This window comes from Abramis brama, assembly GCF_963993115.1.
Source record: "Abramis brama genome assembly, chromosome: 8".
In the NCBI taxonomy this organism is placed as follows: domain Eukaryota; kingdom Metazoa; phylum Chordata; class Actinopteri; order Cypriniformes; family Leuciscidae; genus Abramis; species Abramis brama.
In genome coordinates, this window is record NC_139970.1 from 28,066,050 (window position 1) to 28,089,277 (window position 23,228).

The window sequence follows — 23,228 nt, forward strand, 5'->3', positions numbered from 1 at the left end:
CTTTCCAGACACGAATCTCTCTCCAAGTCTGTTAAATGAGATGCTGGGTATCTTCTAATAACTTATCTCAGTGAAAAAGTTTACTTATCTAGATTTTTTTCCCCGTTAGAACTGAAAATAAAATAAAAATATACGAAATAATAATACAATACTGAAGAAAGGATATGTCATTACATCTGTTTCATTGCAACTTTAACAATTAAACAAATGCTATTATTGTAAAAGCCTGCCACCATCATTATTATCTCTTAAATAATAAAACTCTTTCTCTCTCATCCTTCTCTCTCTCCTGCTGTTTGTTCAGTCTAGAGGTTGTTATTCAATGTTGAGTTTGAACCTCCAGATTCCAACTTCAGACCCAGCAGGCTGTTCCTCTGCTAGCCCAGGTCACCTGCTCCCCGCCTGGCCACTGTAACTCCATCCGTCCCCTCTTCTGTTTCCTCTGGAGTGGAGGTGATGTTGAGATGGGGGACGCCCAAGGAAGGCTCATAAAGGATGACTGTTCTTCAGGCAGGGTTGCCGGTGGAGACGTGGAAGAGGTTGACAGGTTGATCGTTCTGCAGGAAGAATCAGCGTTGAGACTGACAGAGAGCAGTTAATCATCTGGAACAGAAAGTGTTGGATTCAAAGACAGCATTATGGGTGAAACTAGCTTGTGGCTGCATTGATTAAATAGGTTGTCTATATGGCCAGCTCTGAGACAAATGAACAGGATGCAGTTGGAAACTGGGAAAGCAGCATGCCTCTACGATTTTTGGCTGACCTATATAGGTTTATTTGTATGTATGCATGTGTGTATATGTATATACATACATACATACATATATACATATACATATACATACATATACACACACACATTCAAAATGTATCATTCATTTATTTTTGTCATTTTAGTTCAGTCTAGAGTTAGTCTAGACTAGAGAATCTTCTTTAATTTTAAGTTTTAATATTTATATTATATTTTATTATTTTATTCAATTACCAGAAATGATTTTTAACAAAACTGGACTGCTCCATTATTCAAATTACACTGTTAACTACATGGCACAAGCTGATTGGTTCCTCTTGCATCTGCAGCCAATGAGCTTGCTGCTCAACATTAAAATAGTTGTTCAGTGTTTGCTGTAGCAGTTTGCAGCACACTTTCAAAGTTCCTCTGAAAACCCTCCAGCATCCTCAGCTCCACCTGAATAGATCTGTTACAGGAGGTTACTTCCATGTATGTTATATGTGCAGCAGCATGATTACATGTTCACAGCAAAATGTCTGTGAATGTATTGGCAGTAGCAAGTCTCTGTGCTTGCTCTTTAGCTGCAGCAGCATAGCAGATCTATTCCGCCAAGACCAAATACATAAACATTGTCATCTATTACCATGCTAAACTCTTCTGCGAGTTGTCATGACACAAATACATTTTTTTCATGGTGGTCTGTTATTGTGCTATCATTGATTTCAGATTTACCCACCCCTAAATGTTTTATAAAACAAAACAAACTGTGGTTGACTGTTTTACATGTGGTCAGACAGCCTTTTCCTGTCTAAATGGGTGGCTCTTGGCCCGAATCTGCTGTAAAGTGGAACAGACTTTGTCTCAATAGTCAAAAGTCTGTCTACGTGAGACTATCATGAGTGATCAGATCTGATGCTGATGTCATAGCTGCTGTCGGCCAGAGTTCACTGACAGCAGCTCTGTTGCCAGATTGAGGCTGTCATTTTGGTATTCTCTGGGTCACGAGGTTTGCACCGTACCTCCAGCTGCAGCTTTACTGTGTCCCTGAAACCTTCTCTACCTCTTGCTTTAAAAATATCTTTCCCGACCATGTCCTCTCTTTCTCTCGCTCTCTGAAATGAGTCACAAACTTGTTCAAAATCTCTTTTTCTTTCACATGTTCCATTTGTAGCTCACTTTTGGTGCATAGCGGGAAACACTTTTAAATCTGTCGCTGGACCGCAGAGACAATGTGAAAGCATTTCCATTGAGATGCTGAAGACTCGAGGCGTTGCCGCTATTCCGTCCAGCTGTGCCGCTTCCTTCAAAGCCAGACGAGCATGGAATTATAGAACCCTGCCGACACCACGCTTCTTTCTCCCACCTGTTCATCTCTCTCTCTCTCTTGGTTTCTCACTTTTTTCCATTTTACAGCGTACCAAGACTATTTCAAACTGCAAACAACTTACCCTGATGAGGAAAAAACGGTAAAAATGGAGAAAACCGGGTGTGAAGACAGAGAAAAGAAAAAGATAAAGACAGCTTGAATTTGGGATAGCGCTGTTTTAATTAACGTACCTTTTTATCACATTCAAACCTTGAAGTGCTACTGGGTTGGAATAATGAGGGCTTAAAATACAATTACAGGCAGCTGGAAAAAAGACATAATGGTCACATTGAAAAAGATTTCTATTAAAGAGCTGAACAAGTCAAAAGAAAAACCTCTTAAGGAAACTTAAAAATGAGAACCTCATTTCCTCAAGCTCACCATTAGCTCTGGTAGGTTGGCTTTTCAAATTTATATGCCATTATTGTATTAAAGAACAAAACGTACTATATTAAAACTATATTTAAATACTATATTTAAAAAACAACAACATAATATTCATAATTAACTTTGTTTTTGCAGTTATTAACTAGCAGACTGTATGTAGCTTTGTTTAATAGATTTTTTTTTTAAACCTCTGCCTTCCTCTTCGCCCATGTTCACCTACAACAAATTACTTTCTGTAGGTACATATACACACACTGTAAATATCATGGTACAGTCATTTAAAGTCATTAAGAAAAATAAATCGAATGCCTTCTACGTAAAAAAAAAAAAGAAAAAGAAATCACCACTGCCAGTACAAAATACAGTACACAAGGGGTAAAATTCTAAAATGTAACTACTATATTCTGAGTATTTTCACCTATTTAGACCAATATTCATTCTGCAGAGGAAGTTGCATCATTGAATAACCATCTAGCGCACAACAAAAAGGAGCATTAATGTATTTACACTGTAATCAAAATCACGGGAAACAGTACATCACATGCATGAAAGTTTAATGTTGGTCAATATTGGTTTAATACAGCTGGATGAAAGCAAGACACATGCTGATTGACAACAGCAAAGTGTTTAGACTGCCCGGTTTAAACATTTTAAAATGACAGATATCCAGAAAGATTGAACGACTAGATTTCCCAAAATAACACTGTTTCCATCAGCGCCATTACTAACATCCTTGCACCGTGTGACTGCTCGTGGACGGGCTGTGGCACCCCAGAGGTTTGTGGTAGGCCAACAGTATAGGCCACTATTCCTCACCCTGTTTCCTGTTCTCAAATAGGCATAGGCTCAAAGAACAAGGTATGCAGTCCTCCTTGATATTCCGTTAAGATTTGTGTAATTGATATTGACTGGAATATATTCCAGCAGTCCAAATGACTGACATTAGCTAATGGTAAAATGATTAAGTTTGGGCCTGGTTATTTATATAATATTCAGTGTTAATGAGTAAGTGGGGTAATGAATTATATTTCTTGACAACCTCTAATCTTTTGAATTGCTCAGTCCTCTAGTTGATTTAATAGATTTGATTTCTATGAGTGCTCGGGTCGGAAAGGAGGTTAACTGAATTGATCCAACATTTTTTTCATAATGTCGCTGACAGAGGAACTGATTGTTTTGTAAATGTGATTGATAGATGAGAAGTGAAGATTGCTCCGCCCACAGCCTCATGACTAACAGTTTCCAGTAGTGTTTTCGACATGTGTTTTCTCTAAATACTTTTTTTTTTTACCTTGACATGTCATATTTGGTTGTGGAAATTAATTATTGATTGATTTCCTTTGGAGACCTTGCACTGAAGTCTTCAAATAGGTTCAACATTTTCCAAGCACAAAAAATATATGTTTCTACCTAAGCAGGAAATATCACTTGTGGTTTCTTTTTGAGTGTAACTCTTAGAGTTTTATTGACAGATTTCTCAAAATTTGATGACATCTTAATTGCCATCATTATTGTTTTTATAATTTTTTATTTATTGCATGCTGGATTTTTTTTTCTGCCTGCATGGTTATAACTCTCTTCTCCATGAATAATTGCTCTTTTTTAAAATTACATTTGGTTTACCTCCTGGTTTCCATCTCCGTTAATTGTAGCATGTACATTTTGTGAATAAGGTGCAATCAATAATAAGCAGAATTTACTTAGAGCAGTGTTTGCTCTGAAAATTAGTGTCTGGTTTCACTTCATTTTGATGGTCCCTTTAACACATTCCGTTGACTATAAATAACGTCGCACCTACATGTCTACTAACTCTCATTTGAGTGTTAGTAGAGTATTACAAAACTGACCAAACAGTGGTTATTATCAAAGCAAATCTGTACGCACTGAATGACTGTGATATGAATGATGTAAACTGTGAGTAAATGAGTGATAGATTCCTGAAGTGGAGAGGGTTTTTATGATGTGAGTGAAGTAATGCTTCCATGTATTATTATTCTGTATACATTTTATTAATTTTTGTAAGTAGGCTATAATATCAACCTGTTCAGGGACTGCGGGTGGAAATTAGCATTTTTTGCTATAACCTGGCACATGACATCTCTTCTTTTTTAGACTAATGTTGTTTGTGCATTGTCCCTGATCAAATAAAATAAATTCAAAATTAGTAGACTGGTAGGGTTAGAGTTAGGGTTAGAATAAGTTGACATGTAGTTGCAAATATACTTAGTCAGTAGAATGTCTGTTGGAGAACCATCATAATAAAGAGTTAGCAGATATTAAGCAGACAGTCTACTAATACTCTAATGAGAGTTAGTTGACATGTAGTTGCAAAGTTACTCATAGTCATCTGAATGTTCAAAAGGAACCATCAAAATAAAGTGTTACCTAATGTCTTAATTGAAGTACTTGAAAAATTGTAATGCTGAAATACTGCACAATAAATAAATAAATGAATATATAAATGAATGAATGAATAAAAGTAAAGTAATTGATGCAAAGACAAGAATGCACATATAAAGTAGTAAAAGAATGTTGATCTGGGAATGTGTGTAAGTAAGAGGGGGCATGTGTAAATATGTGCCAAATAGAGACCAAAGAATGTTCATGGGGATTAATTGTACGTCTCACACAGGGAAAAAGTGTGGATGTTTGTGGAATGTTTGCATATTTTATGCAAACAATTGCTAATCACTTTCCAATATACTTGAGTTTTCAAACTCTTTTCCTTTGACTTAAAATAATTTGGACTCTTGGGTTCAAAAAATATTATTTTAATAAGAAAATGGAGTTCAATATTTTGCCTTTAATGCTGGTTGACAACAGTTTTGTTGTGCTAGAGCACTGATATGTGTAACTACAGTGACTGTGAACTTAACCAATAGCCTCAGTTGAGTTGTCCTTGATTGAAAAAGAAAAAGAATTCCACCACTTACCAAAGAAATAAACTTTTCTGTCATCAGGTAAATGTTTGTACCTTATGTGAATAGTGTATTGAGACCTCGTCCTACAATCAGGTGCAGTGTTGTGGCTCTCCGGGTTGGATTGGATTAAATTTTATAATTCTGCTTTCCCTGAATGGGCAAATGGTCTGCTAAATGGTGTCTAACACATTAGCTTAACAGCACATGTGGCCCTTTTTCGATTATTCCCTTCATCTCCCTCCCTCAGGAAGCCGGTCAGACCAGACCAGAAAATGTGGGAGTGTTTCTCCAACAAACTTTGACATGGACAGAGAGCAGATATCCACCTTGAATACCTTTGATGAGGAACACATATGTATGCACACATACAATTCAACTAAAAATAAATAAATAACCACTTCAAAGAAGCTCAAGGAATTTACATATGACCAGTAAATATCGATATACACACCGCACACTCGCACTGAAATCCACCCTTTGTGCCAGTTGTATGCTCTTCTGATGCTGTATTAGAAGTAAACAGCCGGTTAATCATGCGTTAAATAAAGCTCACCATGTCCAATGACTAAAAGTGTATAAAATCTCACTTAGTGAATCTCTTTATTATGGAGATTTGATTAGCATCGGCTGTGCGCTAACCATGAGTGCCAGGTGTTGTGTGTTTACAGACAATAGCTGTTTTCCACAACCCAGTGAGCTGCCTCACTGAATACATAGGCAGTTGTCTCCTATGCCATCATCCAAACTGGGAATGGAAACTGTTAAGGATGTGATTTGGAGCAATCTATAGACCTTATGTAGCCCCGCCCCTTTTCAGCACGCACTCGTTGTCTTTTGTCTTCCAGTCTGTATTTTCACAGCGATCTTGAGTGTTTATGAATGTACGGCTCGTTTTAAAATATTCCCGGTTGACTGACATTTGTTAAGACATCTGCTAAATACAGTCCTCATGATAACTTTCGTTAACTTTACATAAAGTAAATCCACTTCAAAAGCTAATTACTCCTGGACAGCAATGCCATAGAGATATACAGAGCGACCGCAAAACCGGAAGTTCAAAGACAATATTCTAAAGATGGCGGCGCCCACGTTTCTCTGGCACATAAGGTCTATATACTGTAGAAACTCCACATCCCACCAGAGAGCTAGATAGGTTTTCCTGTTCAGTGTCATTAATGTCCCCGACAACCTCTGTAGTTTCATTGACAAGTAAAAACTTCACAAAGGGATATTACCGATGTATTTCAGGTTGTAGAATAAAATGTGAAAATATCTTGAGCTTGTGTTAACTACAGACCATATTTTAAAAACTAATTAACTTTGGGTTAATTAACGATGAATCTGGAAGTGCTAAAATGCTAACTCGTTTCTGGGTTTTGGCCAACAAAAATACATAGTCACTGCAGAACTCTATAGTATGGCACACTCAACTCACAACTGATTTCAAAAGACTTTTGGTAGTGTTCGAAAGCTTACAGCATGATACTCCAACCCAGAGTAATAATAATTATATTTTAGATTACAAAATTATTTTGTCAATAACTAATATATATATATATATGTACTATATATTTCCTGTTCTTTTTCCCCTTTACTTCCACTGTGTTATTGTGAAATTCTCAAATTGACATACGAGAAACAGAACACAAACTGCCTGTTTACAAGTCGTCTCTCTCTCTCTGTCTCTTCCTCTTCCACATCCCTCCGTCCTCATCTCTCTGAGCGGGGGCAGATGGAGGGAGCGCAGCTTCATTTAATGGTCAGTTTAGCTAAAGTGTTAATAGCCGCTGAGAGAGTGACAGGGAGCTAATGAGCGCTTCATTTGGCCAATCAGATCTATTTCTGCCGTGCATAATAAGCGTCTCGCCACCGGTTGCTGTGGCAGCATCGCCAAGGTAATTGCACCTTTCAAGCATGCTGGGATAGATTCAAACAAGAGAAAGACAGAGAAAGAAATGAAAGCACCCGGAAAAAAACACTAAAGCATATTCTGAGTGGGTTTTTCTTCAAGACATGGTGTATCTATTTCACAAACATGTTCAAAAATGTTCATTTGGAACCATACAGGGGTTGGACAATTAAACTGAAACAATGGCCAAAATAGTGTTGGAGGGTTCATGTCTATATGTGTGTGGATTGGTGGCCAATCTTCACTGATTGCACCTTCCATCAGCAAGAGCAGAGTGTGAAGGTTAAATTAGCAGAGCAATATCACAGCTGCATATAAAATATTGCAATTCACACAATTTAATAGGAGATATATCAGAGTTCAAAAAAGGACAAATTGTTGGTGCACGTCTTGCTGGCTCACCTGTGACCCAGACAGCAAGTCTTTGCGGTGTTCGAGAGCCACGGTATCCAGGGTAATGTCGGCATAACTCCACGAAGGACGAATCGCATCCACCAGGAGTAACTATCAATGCAAAAGGAAGCTGTCTGAAAGGGATATCCGGATACTAACCCAGATTGTATCCAAAAAAACATAAAACCACAGCTGCCCAAATCACTGCAAAATTAAATGTGTGCCTCGACTCTCCTGTTTCCACCAAAACTGTTCGTTGTGCACTCCACAGGGTCAGTATTCATGGTCGGGCTGCTATAGCCAAATCTTTGGTCACTCTGGCCAATGCCAAATGGCAATTTCAATGGTGCCAGCAGAGGAAATATTTGACTGTGGACAGTGTAAAACATGTATTGTTCTCTGATGAGTTCACCTTCACTGTCTTTCCCAACCCGATCTCACGGGAAAACGTACAAATTCTACGAGGTGGCTAATTCGTACGAATTCATACGACCTCACTCGTGCGAATTACGATTTGCAAAATCGTACATATTTTACGAATTGCCCAATTCGTAGGAATTCATACGAATGACCTACCCCTGACCCCGCCCCTAAACCTACCCATCACGTGGGTTTAGACAAATCGTACAATTAGCCAACTTTTTATCATTCGTACGAATTCGTACGATTTGGTCGTGAGATAGTGTTGTCTTTCCCACATCCGGGAAAGTTACAGTCTGGTGAAGCCCCAAAAGAAGTTTAACACCCTGACTGTTGCATGCCCAGAGTGAAGCACGGGAGTGGATCAGTGATGGTTTGGGCTGCAATATCATGGCATTCCCTAGGCACATATACTTGAGCTAGCTGGCTGCGTCACTGCCAAGGATTACCAAACCATTCCAGAGGACCAGGTCCACCCAATTTGTTCAAACATTGTACCCTGAAGGTGGGGCCATTGATGAAATGAAAGTGATGTTGAATGTCCTGCACTGTCACCAGATCTGAATATTATTGAGCCACTTAGGGGTATTTTGGAGGAGTGAATCAGGAGACGTTTTCCTTCACTAACATCACATAGTCACCTGGCCATGCACTGTCCTGCCTACTGTGCAATACTTGTATGTCATTCCCAAAGACAAATTGATGTTGTATTGGCAGAAAAAGGAGGCCCTACCCCTCAACCACTCAGTAGAGCTGCGCTCTTCATGGCGTGGGAAGTTTGTAGGTTAATGTTTCAAAAGTACGGTGCCAATCAAAATGTGACTTTGCGAAACATACTGTCCTATACCAAAATGTTGCTATAGTAGCCTAAAATTAATGTCAGAAAGTCTATGCTCTTGGAAATTGTGATTTTTTTTTATTTTTTATAGTCTGTTCTATTTCATCATTTAACCCACACCCCCTGCTAACCCCCACCCCCAACTAGTTCATTGCCCTCTGTGGCGTCGGCCCTGCTGATTCTGTCATATCTGAAACCTGATTGAAAACCTGAAGATCTTGGTTAAATTTCCAGCAGCAGTCATTATCCTCGAGCTTTTAAGCAACCACACATGCACTTGCGTTCCTTTCTCTTTTGCTAATGCACCATCTCCAAGCATTTTCAATGCAGACACGTTATTATTTCCCTCCACTACATGCGTGAGATTACAGCGGTGCATGCGTGTGTGTGCGCACTCCAGGGCGCGTCATGACTTCACAGACGTCCCACAGATGTCTAATTACTGTACAATCATAGCAGCGGGGGACATTTCGTTTTCTCCTTCCTCTGTTATTGTCTGTTTCTTTCCCTCCGTTGATTAAATCTCTCTGTTCTTTCTCACCAGTACAGCCGATGTGCATGTTGTAAAAGCAAGGTACTGTACTGCTTAGTTAAAGTCAGAGAAAGAAACGCTAAACATGGCAGCCTGGCGGTTTCCGCACGCTACCCTGATCCTGTAATTGGCCGAAACACATTCAAGAGAGGCCGCCCAAGTTACATACTTATTGACTAAATCAGATCTGGAGTGTGATTTGTAAATTTTTAAAGCATGCAGATCTGACAAATGCAGTTATGCTTTACATAAGCAGACACAGGGATCTAGAGTCATTAAACGAATAATGTACCTAAATAATGTACCTACAAATTGAGTGATTATTAACTTATTATATGAATTTCATCTGTGGATTTCATCTGAGAAATGTCCCGACAAAGATAGTTATACCAGTCATTTTTAACATTCTGGAGACATTTTTTGGTCTCCATGAGGAAAACGTCTCAGGCTATGAATGTAACCATAGTTCCCTGAGAAGGGAATGAGATGCTGCGTCAATGATGCTTTGGGAGCGCCTCTGCATGTTTGCGTCTGAAGCACGTGTGACAACTAGTCCAATGGCAAGACGGAACGTCATGGGCGGGTGACGTCACGACCAGAAAAGCATAAAAGCACATCTGGAATGACCAGCGTTAGCTTCAATTAGCTGAAGCACGTCGATCAGAGGTATGAAGGAAGGTTGTCAGGGCGACACAACATCTCATTCCCTTTTAAGGGAACCTATGGTTACAGTCGTAACCTGAGATGTTCCCTTTTGAGGCAGTGACGCTTTGGGAACGAAAATGCCCAAACGCCATGCTTACAAATGCCTGTCCGTGTGAATACTGAGAGCATAACTAGGACATACAGTAAGCACCTATGAACTTGGAGCAGCATCCGGGTCCAGGTTGTAAAACCTTACGAATGTCAGAGGAGAGGACCAGCCCGCCGCTTCACAGATGTCTTGAAGGGAAACCCCCGAAATTAAGGCCTTGGAGGCCATAACCTCTTTAACGAAGATATAACTAGAAGGAACACAGTTTTTAAGGTCAGAAACTTCTCTGGAACCCTATCAAGGGTCTCAAAGGAAGCCGCAGATAAACCTTCTAGTACAACCGCCAGGTCCCATGCTGGAAACCTGGTACGAATTGCAGGCCTCAGCTTCAAAGTGCACGAAGGAAACGTGTTATTAAAGGGTTTCTTCCCACAGAGACACCACCCAAAGGGACATAGGAAGCAGCTATGGCCACCAACTACACCTTCAGTGTTTAAGGGGATAACCCTGCAGCAAAACAATTCTGCAGGAACTCTAGTTCTGAACCGACTGGGCAGTTATCTGGATCCCACTGTCGCATTCTACACCAAGAAGAAAAGACTCTCCATTTTAGGGCATAAAGTTTCCTTGTGGATAGAGCTCTGTAGTGAAGTATGGTTTCCACAACCTTGGTTGAGAGACCAGAGTCTATGAGTTGGGCCCCCTCAGAGACAAAACCCACAGGTTCCATATCTCTGGGTGGGGGTGAAGGATCACGCCTACCGCTTGAGACAGAAGGTTCCCCCTGACCGGAATCTCCAAGGGAGAGCCATCGAGGAGGGACACCATGTCCGAGAACCATATTCGACTTGGCCAGTATGGCGCTACCAGTAGTAGACTTATTCCGTCCCGGCGGACCTTTTCCAGAACTCCTGGGAACAGAGCAATCGAGGGAAAAGCGTACAGATGTAGCCTCAGCCGTGTCTGTACCATAGCATCCACTCCCATGGTGATTTTTGTAAGAGACCACCGATGTGTTGTCTGTGCAGACAAGCACATGATGGCTTCTCAGGCCTGTGAGGAAGTGCTTCAAAGCCATGAAGACAGCCATCATCTCCAGGGAAATTATGTGCCAAGAAAGATGATGACTCCTCCACAGACCCTGAGCGGCCTTCTATTACCACTCCCCAGCCTGTGAGAGAAGCATCTGTCGTGAGATTGACTCGATGACACTGAGCTCCTAACACAGGACCCTGGGTCAAGAACCAAGGCTTCCTCCATCATGGAGACACAAAGTGAGTTTCCCTTCGGGGAAAACCCCTTGGTCTTGAGCCAAGGTATCACGTTGGACGCAGAGGCCACCAGAAACTATTTCACAGTGAGTGACTGGCCTACCTTTATCTTTTACAACTGTGAGGGCAGTAGCAACACGAGCAGGCGATAGGAAGGCCCGCATCGTCACTGAATTCCACACCACACCAAGAAAAGTGGTCCTCTGAACTGGAGAAAGCACACTCTTCTTGGTATTCAGTTTCAACCCCAACTTTTGCATTTGGGCATGAATGACATCTCAGTGCCGAACAGCCATCTGCTCCAACTGTGCTAGTGTTCAAAATGCATGTTCCTTGCAGTCTGAGGAGTTCATCTAGAGCTGCATCTGCGCATTTTGTGACAGACGGGTTGATAAAGCCGAACGGAAAACCCCGATACTGGTATGCTTCACCCCAAAAGCAAACCTTAGGAACTTCCTGTGTTGTGGAAGGATGGAAACATGGAAGTATGCGTCCATTAGATCTATCGTGACAAACCAGTCCTCGGATCTGAGTCATGATCTGCCTCAAAGTCAACATCTTGAACTTGAGCTTCTTGATGGAATGATTCAGGCGACGAAGATCTAATATAGGATACAACCCCCCATCCTTTTTGGGAATAATGAAGTACCGTCTGTACAACCCGGACTCTCTGTCGGGTGGAGGATCCCGTTCAATAGCTTCCTTTGCTAATAGAAATTTTACTTTTTCCATCACCAGAGCCTGCTCGGGATGCACCATCTTGAGTAGCACCCTGCTGTATCGTGGTGGACGAGAACCAAACTGAATTCTGTACCCTTTTTCAACAATCTGCAGGACCCATCAAGATACATTTGGCAGAAGCCTTCACTCTGCCAGATGATCTACTAAGGGAACAAGATTCACAAGGCTGGCCTCTGGTGTACTCAAAGCAGCCACTTTGGTGACCTGAAGCATTTTTTTCTTTTTCAGGGGTAGGTTTAGGGTTAGGGGATAGAATAAACAGTTTGTACATATAAAAACATATCTATGAATGTGTCCATAAAACATAGAATTCCAGCTTATTTACGTATATATCTAATCCACAAATATGAATATTTCTATAAATAGATATACACACATACATTTGAGAGAAGAGCCTCTAGGGTCACCTCAGTCTGGTCAAAAAGGTCAAGTGTCTGAATTGTCTGTTCTCGTGACGTGAGGAATCCAGAATGCAGCTTAGTGTGTGTGTGAGTTTGTAGCGACTCTGTGTCTGAAGGGTGTGTATGTCTGCCTGTATGTGTGTGTGTTCAATCTAAATTCCTTGGCAGTCTGAAGAGATAAAGACGGCTGGGTCGACACACAGACTTCCAAACCAGACAAACAGCTGATCTGGGCTGTTCGCAGGAGAAATTAGCTGAGCAATCACTGGTGATTAATTATGTCCATCATTTTGAGATTTTACAGGGGTCGTATTGTAATTCTTTATTATTTAATTTTTTTCCTCCCCGTGAGGTTCACTTATCATGTTAGTCAAGGCTCTTTGCACCAAAACAGCCATAATTTGGTTTCACATGACCATTTCCACCCTCTCTCTTATACTCTTGGCTGCTGCTCTGCACTGCACATTTGTAAAAGCAGTACAAGTAAGAAAAATAAATTTACAATAAGGAATCTTATTCTCTCTCTCCCTGTCTTTCTCTCATTCTGTCTCTCTAGCAGCAGACAGCGGCCTGTAGCAACAGTTGCAGTCAGTGTTGTAAGGGTTTTGGTCGTCTGCCTATTTAAACAAGACAGAGAGCAGTGAGTGATTAACCAGATCAGGCGACTGTTGATGCAGTCAAAGAGCCAAGTCAGAGAGATCACACACACACACACACACACACACACACACACACACACACACACACACACACACACACACACACAGTCAGTTCATTTGCACACAATGAAATGGCCTTTTTGGCTTTGCTGAATCTTTTTTAGTGTGTGTATTTACTCAGCTATATTTTGTGGACAAAATTGTTAAATAAAGCTGACAAAACATCCCTTTAGGGATGTACTCAAAAGTAAAAATGATTCTTTAAAAAGCAAATGTGTTCTTTTAGGCATAGGGTTTGGGTTAGTCTGTAGTCATTATAATAGCTTCACATAAAAACAATTGAAATCTTTGCTTTATCTGCATTAAGTGTGAGTGCATTCTGAGTGTATACATATATCCAGTGTTAATTAGGGCCCGAGCACCAATGGTGCGAGGACCCTCTTGGAATTGCTCGTTTTATTTTTACTGTAATTTTACATAGTTGGAATTGTCATTCAGACCCCTTTCCCTATACATATTTGCTTATGTGTCTGAAAAGTTTCAGAACTTCATACACTATACTAAAAGTTTGGGGTGTTACAATTTTTTTGTTCAAGTTTTTAAAGAAGTCTCTTACAGTACGCTCACCAATGTATTTATTTGATCAAAAATATAGTAAAAACAGTAATATTGTGAAATATTATTACAATTTAAAATAATAATTTCCATTGTTCTGTAAAATTTAAATTAAAATGTAAATTATTCATGTGATGGCAAAGCTGAATTTTCAGCATCATTACTCTAGTCTTTGGTGTCACTTGATCCTTCAGAAATATGCTGATTTGGTGCCCAAGAAACATATCATCAATGTTAAAAAAAAAATCCTGTTGAAGTGCTATGAAATAATTGTCTATTTTTTCACAAGCAATAATGAACTAAAGATTTTCTTCCGCACAATTTGAATGTGAGACTTAATCACTTAATCAAAATAATATTATTATTAACAAACAATTAAATAATGTATTTTAATGAAAAATGTAAAAATGCAGGTTCATTGGAAGGTTAGGGGATATAAAATATAATTAACTCAGAATCAGATTCTATGAAAACAATAGAAGTCAATGGAAAGGTTCCACCGTCATAGAAAGGAAAATGTGTGTGCATCTGTATTCGATCAGTAATGCTCTGTTGTCACGCTGCTGCCAACACGTAATCCATCTTTGCCATCTTGGACAAGAATTCATTTGAAGTGACAGAGATGGATTCCAAAAGTTCCCTGGCAGTTTCCTGAATCTAATGCAACCACAGTGTGCTCTCTCTCTCTCTCTCTCTCTCTCTCTCTCTCTCTCTCTCTCTCTCTCTCTCTCTCTCTCTCTCTCTCTCTCTCTCTCTCTCTCTCTCTCTCTCTCTCTCTCTCTCTCTCTCTCTCTCTCTCTCTCTCTCTCTCTCTCTCTCTCTCTCTCTGTTTGTTTCCCCTCATCCATCTCATGTGATTCAAATCAATGAATCAACAAAACTGATTTATTTATATGCTGAGACATAAGGAACCTGCCTACATTTTTACTGATTACTAAAATTTAAGAAAAAGACTCCCCGTTCACACTGACTGTCCAAGCTGGGACTTTTCACTAACTATCTGATGCAAATACAAATATACAAAAACAACTTTTTCAAAACAGTAATCTGATTGGCTGGTTTTGTACAAAGGTATCAAAGGAAAGCAAATGGTGTGACTACGAGAGCCCGCTGCCTTGGCCTCGGACTCTTGGAATTATTGTTAGCTTAGTTTGTAGACTATAATATTCTCTTGTCGTCAAATCTTGTTCCTCCATCATGTGTTATACTGTATAACTGCTCATGCTGGAAAGAGACCACCGATGAAACTCCTTTCACACAAGCTCAAATGTGCTTTTTTGACACCCCTTGTCCAAATCTGCAGTGATGTCAACCACCAAATCCATTACATCATTTAAACACAGCTTTCAAATTCACAATTGTCAGATTCACTCGCCTTGTTCTTCAGAGTTTTGATTGCTTTGTTCTGCTGTCTTTAGATCCTTATTCTTACACTTCCAAAAGAAAATCTTTGGGGAAATGTTTATATTCAATGAATCTAGGGCATAGGCCTGTAAAAACTTTGCTCCTGCTGTATGGTATCAGAGGACTGGGATATCTCAGATGTTCAGCAGATGTTCAGTCTTGATATGAACTTTATGCCTTTAAGACCACAGAACTTATAAATATACAAATATAAATATTACATAATAATAAATATACAAATAAATATACAAATAATAAATATTACAGTTATAACAAAATAGCAATATTAGACAAGCAAGAGCAGTTGCTAATCACAGTTGTGCATGATTCCATGTGGATTTGCTTTTATACAAACAAGATAATATTGCATTCACAGTACTGCCAGTTACAAAAATATCGCCAAAACAAGCAAAAGCTGAATTAACACTTCACCTAGCTGTGCATAGCAGTGCGGTTTTGTTCCTGAATGAATCAGCATTTGAACAAATCAATTCAACTGAGTGAACAATACAATGACTCACTATTAAAAGACAGTGGCTACGTCCAAAATCGCATACCCTCTGAGAATGTACTTGTTTTGAAAAGGTGATTACTTTAATTTACAACCGTTAAAAGCTACATGGTATGAATATAATCTGGACATACTATAATATTCGTCATGTTGTCATTGTCATGTGACCTATGTGTCAGATGCGTCACTTAAAGGTCCAATGGCATGGATTATTTTATTATTTTATACTGTTTCCTGGGGTGCCCTTATATTGTTGGTTTGTTTTTTAGATCAAAAATTGTCATAATTTAGAAATAAAAGGCATTTTTCCTAGCCTGATTTTAGCCTCTGATTTGAACGCTCTGTTTTAAGGGGCGTGTCTGCTGTGAGACTTCAGTGTAAACACCCACTGCTGTGATTGGCTGACATGCTTGCATAAGGAATAGCTAGCATTACATGTGGAACTCTCTCGAAAACTTTTACTATTACAGCTATTATACGTTTTTACTATTGCAGCTATCGAGATTAACGAATCGTGAGAAGTTTTTAAAGTATTTAGATCTATTCCCATCACATAAAAGGTTGTAGTGATGAGCATTGAGCAGATGACAGTCTGTTGATCGCGTGAATGAAGATCTTATCATTGCAACGCAGTTTCTGCACTCTCACTAAAGCTTTCACCAATGCAAACATGATGTAAATACAGTAAGAGCTTCGTTGTGCAGAGTAACAACGTCATTGATTTCATAACGAGTTTTGGAAAGTGTCCAGATAAACTCGCGCTGTGTGATTGACAGCTTGGGCGATTGGAAAGGGATTGTTCTTTGATCACTTTCTGTATATATTTTAATCACAGTTTAAATAAGATTATTTTCATCCTACTAAGAGAAACAACGTGAAGTTGATCGTTTAGTCACTGGCTTGATTTACTGATGCATAAACAGTATTGAACGATTTTGAGAGAAATATTATATGTCTGAACTTGAACAATTACACATCAGAAATTCACATAACCCACTGGTTCTTCAGAGGCTCGGATGAAGGAACTAAAAAAATACTTTTGTACATCCAAACACTGAACAACTGCCATGCTTCGCTCGTTTGCAAGCCATGATGTCTCTCGAGGAAAAACCAATATCTCGCTCGCATAGCTAATTTTCTCATGAGTGGGCCAAATTCTCTTTGCGAGCAAAGCAGAGAAAGGGGAGGTAACCTTTCCCCTTATGATGACATAAGGGGAAGATTCCAGATTCGCCCGTCTGAGCTTTCATTTTCTCAAAGGCGAAGCAGGATACCGAGGGCTTGGTTTACACCTATCACAATTTCTAGCGGGGGACCATAGGCAGGGGAACGCATATAAAAACTCATAAAGTGAAATTTTCATGCCATGGGACCTTTAACTGCCATTCACAAATCCTCTCCAGTTGCCTCATGGGATAGTAAAGTTTCTGACCTATGAAGTTCATACATATATTGTCTGTATAGTAGAGAAGTATGTGATTTTGGAAACATCCAGTGTTTTGAATGATTCTAATGAATAAATGAATGAATGAATGAATGATTTACTTACTTAGGTCACTTGTTGCCACCTATTGGCATAATGATGTAACCTGCAGAAAGAGTCGCTGAAAAATACTTCCACTATACTGATTAATTATTAAATAATCTGATGATAATATTGTAAAATAAAAATGCTATTACTTCTTAAAATTGAAACCTAACACATTCAGGCTATCAAATATGTAATACTACGTGGAGTTTCCTCTTTTTATTTGTGTTTTTGCATTTGTTCTAATGCATTTCTAAAAAAATTTTAGACTGAATCAACCAGCTATCACTTGTGAACATATACCAGAAAAGCAAAATCCCATTAAAAGTTTCACTCACAACTGCAATAGTCCCTCAGTTCACAGCTTGTATGTGCCCTTCTGCATTTGCCTGTTTTTGTGTATTTGTTTGCATTTACACATCTTTATTGGCACAAAGGCATTTAATCTCAGGGGTAGGGGTGAAATCAGTTATAATCACATGAAAGAGAGAATGAAAGAGTGAAGAAGAGACAAGTGACGCACAAACATTCAGCTCTGATCTGGATGTCTGCTTCAGTGTTGTACAGACTCCACTGGATAGACGGTGGGTGGCAGAGCATGGTATTTCTATGTATCGCATTGTTTCAAAACTGATGGAGCTTGCTGTCTACATAGCCAGTCACCTTCTATCACAGAAAGTGAGTGATTTGAAATGCTCTACATAGATTATCATAATGGTTCCTCATGCACATCATTAGCATTCCTCATGAGAACTGATAAATGATCATGCTCCCAGTTGATTCCAGTAGAGTTGCGGCTACATGTTGCTAAGATAATAATTTGATATTCTAATAAGCATACAAACTCTTGAATTATTGAATTGTTTATAATCAAATTTCCCTGAACTGTTTAAAACAGCATTTATTTTTAGATAGCGTTTTAAATTCGATTTGTAGACTTATTTTATTTTAGACTGCCCTTGGTCATCTTCTTGGGGATTATCATGATATCATTACATGGCTAATGTATCAAATAAAAACTATTTTTCTTTAATAATATGGAGAATGGATAAATAAATACATACATGCATACATAAAGATCTATGTTGATTTTTTTAAATATTCTTTTAGAACTTAAATCTTCAACTGAGGAAAAAAAATCTTACTGGTTCTTTGTTCTTCTAAGTGATGTTTTAGTTTTGTCCTAGACAAAGGTCCTTATTCATAAATATTTGACCCCCGAATACCACAACTTACCAATCAGAATCAAGTTTTCAACAATCCATCCATCCATCCATCCATCCATCTTCCTAGCATTTTTCACACTCATTTGCAGGGTCTGATTCACACACACACTTTATTTGGCACAGGTTTCTTACTGTGAGGCGACAGTGCTACCCACCATGCCGCCCATTCAACAGTTCTGTCTGACAAATGCTTTCACTGCACTAAAATGAGCAGCATGAACATTCTTCAAAACCCATTGATTTGTGATCCTTGGATGAAAGAAAATTATACAGGTTTGGAACATAGACAGCTCAGTTTTGAAAGAGTTTTTATATATCTCTATGTGTATCTATCTCTCCTCCTTTCTCAGTGTTGTTCTCTTTAACATACCAGTGTCTTGTGAAGTGTTGAGAGAAAGGGGGCTTAAACTGCAGTTCACAAGATGCCAGAAGGAGTTTTGGAGATAAGTTGTCATTAGAGAGAGAGAGAGAGAGAGAGAGAGAGAGAGAGAGGCGTAAGAAAAGAGGGATGAGTTTATCTCAGGTCTGTATGGAGGATGATGTCTACTGGGGCTTTAGATGGCCAAAGTAAATGACAACACAGGGGAACCAGGACGAGCCAGAGCTGTCAGTCACACTCACACACAGACTTAAGCTAGTTCAGAAAGCATAATGCAAGCTTTATGGGTATATATATATATATATGTGTGTGTGTGTGCAGATACTCTTGCAGTATCAGTTTGTGGACTAACAGGGATTACCACCGCTGAGCCGTCAGGGGAGTCACATAGCTATAAGTATCTCTATCCACCTTCCTCTATCTTCCTCTGTCTCTCTCTTTGCCTCTTTCTGCCCCTTGAAATGCTTCTTTCTGCAACTCACAGACTCTTCACGATTTTCCCTGTCGTGTGTCGAACTTCGTTACCTTTCCTCTGAACTATTTTTCAGAAAAGATCTGTGACAAATCACCTCGTCCAGACAGTCTGTCTGAAGCTTCACATGCCACCAGCATTATTCTCTATTCTCTACAGACATATATCATAATTGGAATGCAATCTTTGAGAACTAACCACATCTCTCTCACACAATCTTCTTATTTTCTACTTGGTCATTCTATTGAAACCCTTAGGTAGATAGAATGGGGAGTGTTCTAACGTGAGGTGTGTTGTAAAACTGTCAGTTAAGTGATAAGAATGGGGTGAAATCTGACTGTGTGTAACACATACTTACATTTTACGTGACTAATTTTGAGGTAAGAATAATTTAGTTTTGTTAAATCATGGGTATTTAAGTCATTCTAAGATTAAAATAACATCAACACATGAAGACTTCAGATGCAAAAGCCTCTAAGTCCGTCTAAAGTTTTTGTTTAATATTAACATTTTTATCAGGCTCCTTTGTATAGGTTTCTACCCAAGTACCGGCATTTCTGAATGGGCTGAGGCTGGGATTTAGTCCGTATGAAGTGAAAGTATTTGATGAACGTATACTATGTGCGGAGAGCATTCACTCAATATTATTATCTCATTTTTGAGGTGGCTTTTAGAGGCTTCTGCATTGGAGGTCTTCACATTGTCTTCCTATAATGTAAAGCTACAATAAATTTTGATTCTATGCAAACAAATTGCAATAAGGTGGTTGTTTTGCAACAATGTGGAGACAATTATGTTCATAACACTAGACCTGCTGGTGAGGAAGTGACAGGCACAGGAAAAAATAGCAAAAAATTAAGAGAAGGAAAAGGGAAGTCAATGTGCAGTTTGAGAGAGAACCTTTAATTGTTTTGTATGGCCCATACAAAAGGGATTTAGACCTTTACAAATGGCCATACAAAAATAGGGTTGTCATTTGTTTATTTGTTCTTGTTTTAGTTATTATTTAAAGTTTGTAATCAAGCTTCCTTGTGCTGTCTGTATACATTATTGCAACAATTATAAATGACCAAAATAAGCCAAATGAAGGATGCTGCCTTTAAAGGATCCTTCAAACTGAGATGTCCTTCGACAGAGCTTGATGATGTCCTTATTAGCTTGTCGATTGAGAATCACTCTTTATCAGTGGTTATATCAAATTATCAATTCAACTGATTTGTTCAAAATGCTGAATCAGCAACGAAACAAGTCTTTATGAGTCACTAAATCCTTCATTCAACTGATTCTGTTAATAACGTGTAATAAACCTACTATTTAGTAAACACCTACGTGTGTTGCTCGGTGTGTGGCATATAAATATTATCGTTGAAGAAATAAACAGCCAAATTTCCTGGCAATATTGTATCTAAAATGTAAGTTACTACTAAGTTCTCATTTATTGAACCTCATACAATTGTACTACCTCTTTATTACCCAAATAGCTTCTCAGAAAAGCTATATGTAATGTAATTCTGAATTAAACTCGTGAACATGTCTTGTTCTTGTGCCGTGTCTCCAGTTATACAGTGCTTTCTGTCAAACTCATAAGCAAAGAAACAAACAGCCTGAAACCCGGCGTGAACATGAAACACTCTTATCTTTCATCAGGCCATATCTAGCCAAACGTTTGTTTGCACAGCCGCGACTTCTGTTTTTCACTGTTTATTTAATACAGTCAAAGTTTCAACTCTTTGTGTTCTTTATCATCGGTCTTTGAAACAAACATGGAATTGTTTTTTTAATGACTTCAACCCATTAGCATTTAACTGTGCTGTGTCTTTTATACTTCACTTGTGGAAAGTTTGCTTCTTTCTTTCTTAATTGAACAATTACCTTGCAGGGTGAGTTCCCCCAAAAATGAAAAATATGTCATCATTTACTCACCCCCATATAATTTCAAGCATGTATGATTTTCTTTCCTCAATGATCACAGTCAGAACTTTATAATGGAGTCTGGCAGACTCATACAGCATTCTAAATGATCAGTGGTGAAGTTTAGTAAGTTGCATTATTTTTATATATAGTTTTTATATAGAATAATTATTTACCTACTTTCTTACTTTATTTTCTTATTTTGGCTGAAGTGAGTTTTTTTTATTTTTTTATTTTTTTTTTGGCTATGCACAAGTGTTTGTTTTTCTGACATAGTTTGCACTGTATTGGTTTGTTGTATCATGTAGCGCCACTCACTCCAGCGTAGACAATACATTATGAGGATGAGACTGAGTTTTTCAACTCTAGGCTATTTTGTCAATAAATAAATAAATAAGCATTACTAGTAACTCGGGTGTCATATATCATTTAAAAAGTAAGAAACTTTTCTAAACTGTTTACTTAATGCACATTGGCTCTAATTACGATATCTGCATGGGTTAGACAGTGCGTTTACATGCATGCGTTTGTGTGAGGTAACATCCTAGTAAGAATTTAGGCCACCTCAGAACAGCTGCCTCAGCCTTCGGCAGGACTACTTCAGACACATCGTCTCCAATCTAGATGAAAGTGAGTGAAAATAATCGGAAGGAAGTGTGATGATGGGGCTGAATAAAAATAGAAGCTTTTTTTTGCTTGTTTGCGAGCTTCACTCATTCAATCATGTGCAATTTGCTGGGGTAATTGAGGTGGGGCGCATAGGAAAGAGTTAAGCAATTAAGAGTTCACGGGTCGCAGCTGCGTTCTGACACGGCGTCATTAGTTTTCTGACAATCTGCTTTTTTCTGTTGCCTCCCTCAGGTTTTCTCAGGCCAGGAGAGAGTTTCAGATTAAAACATCTGGAGTTTCATGTTGAAACGGCATCATTCTCCCACCGAGACCCGAGTGAAACCATTAGGCCAATGAAGACAGAAGAGCAAGTTTGACTGCGCCGACACACACTGCGTTCCGGTAAGCTCTTTAATCACTGCTTATCTGCAGGAGCACAGCTAAACACCTTCCTGTTGAAATCTACATCACTCCCTCAAACCTCGGCCCTTCATCTCTTTCTCTCTCTGTAATATCATTGTTTTTCAGTTGTATTTTGTTTCCTCTCGCTTTTTTCCCCAAGTTTGAGAAAACAGCCTGTGCCGCTGATATGTGTGCCAACTATGACAAAAGCACTGCTGAGGAATGTGCCGTGTGTCTATATGATAGAATGCTGGGTAAATATAGCTGTCGTTTTCATACGGGTCTGTTTCTGCACCATTGTTTTCGCTGACAGAATGAAAACACAAGGCCTAAACAGATGCAGAAGAATACGATATACTGTGCATGCGTTCAGTCATACATTTTCTCTCTTTTTTGTGTTCTGTCTACAGTTTTATTGATCAGTACAATTCATATTTTATATTCTCAAGCCCAGGTCCTCCTTTTATATTGTTTCAAATGGCTTTACAGCAATTACAAAGAAAGAACAATTATTATTATTGTTCCTTTTCATCATAAACACTCTTTAAGGAGATTTTCTGGACTATGAAAGAGATAGTTCACTCAAAAAATATTCAGATAAGTTGAAAAATAAGTGTCCTTTCAATGAAAATCATTGGGCTTCAATGTTGTTTTGAATCCCATTGACTTTCATTGTAGACAAAACAGTTGAGACATTCTTCAAAATAATATCTTTTTGTGTTTTGCAGAATAAAGTCAGTCATACGGGTTCAAAATTATATTATTGTTAACTAGACCTGTAAAGTGCACTGAATCGTAGCGACAGATCTTTTTTTTTCCTTGTACATCCGAGTGAAACAGACTATT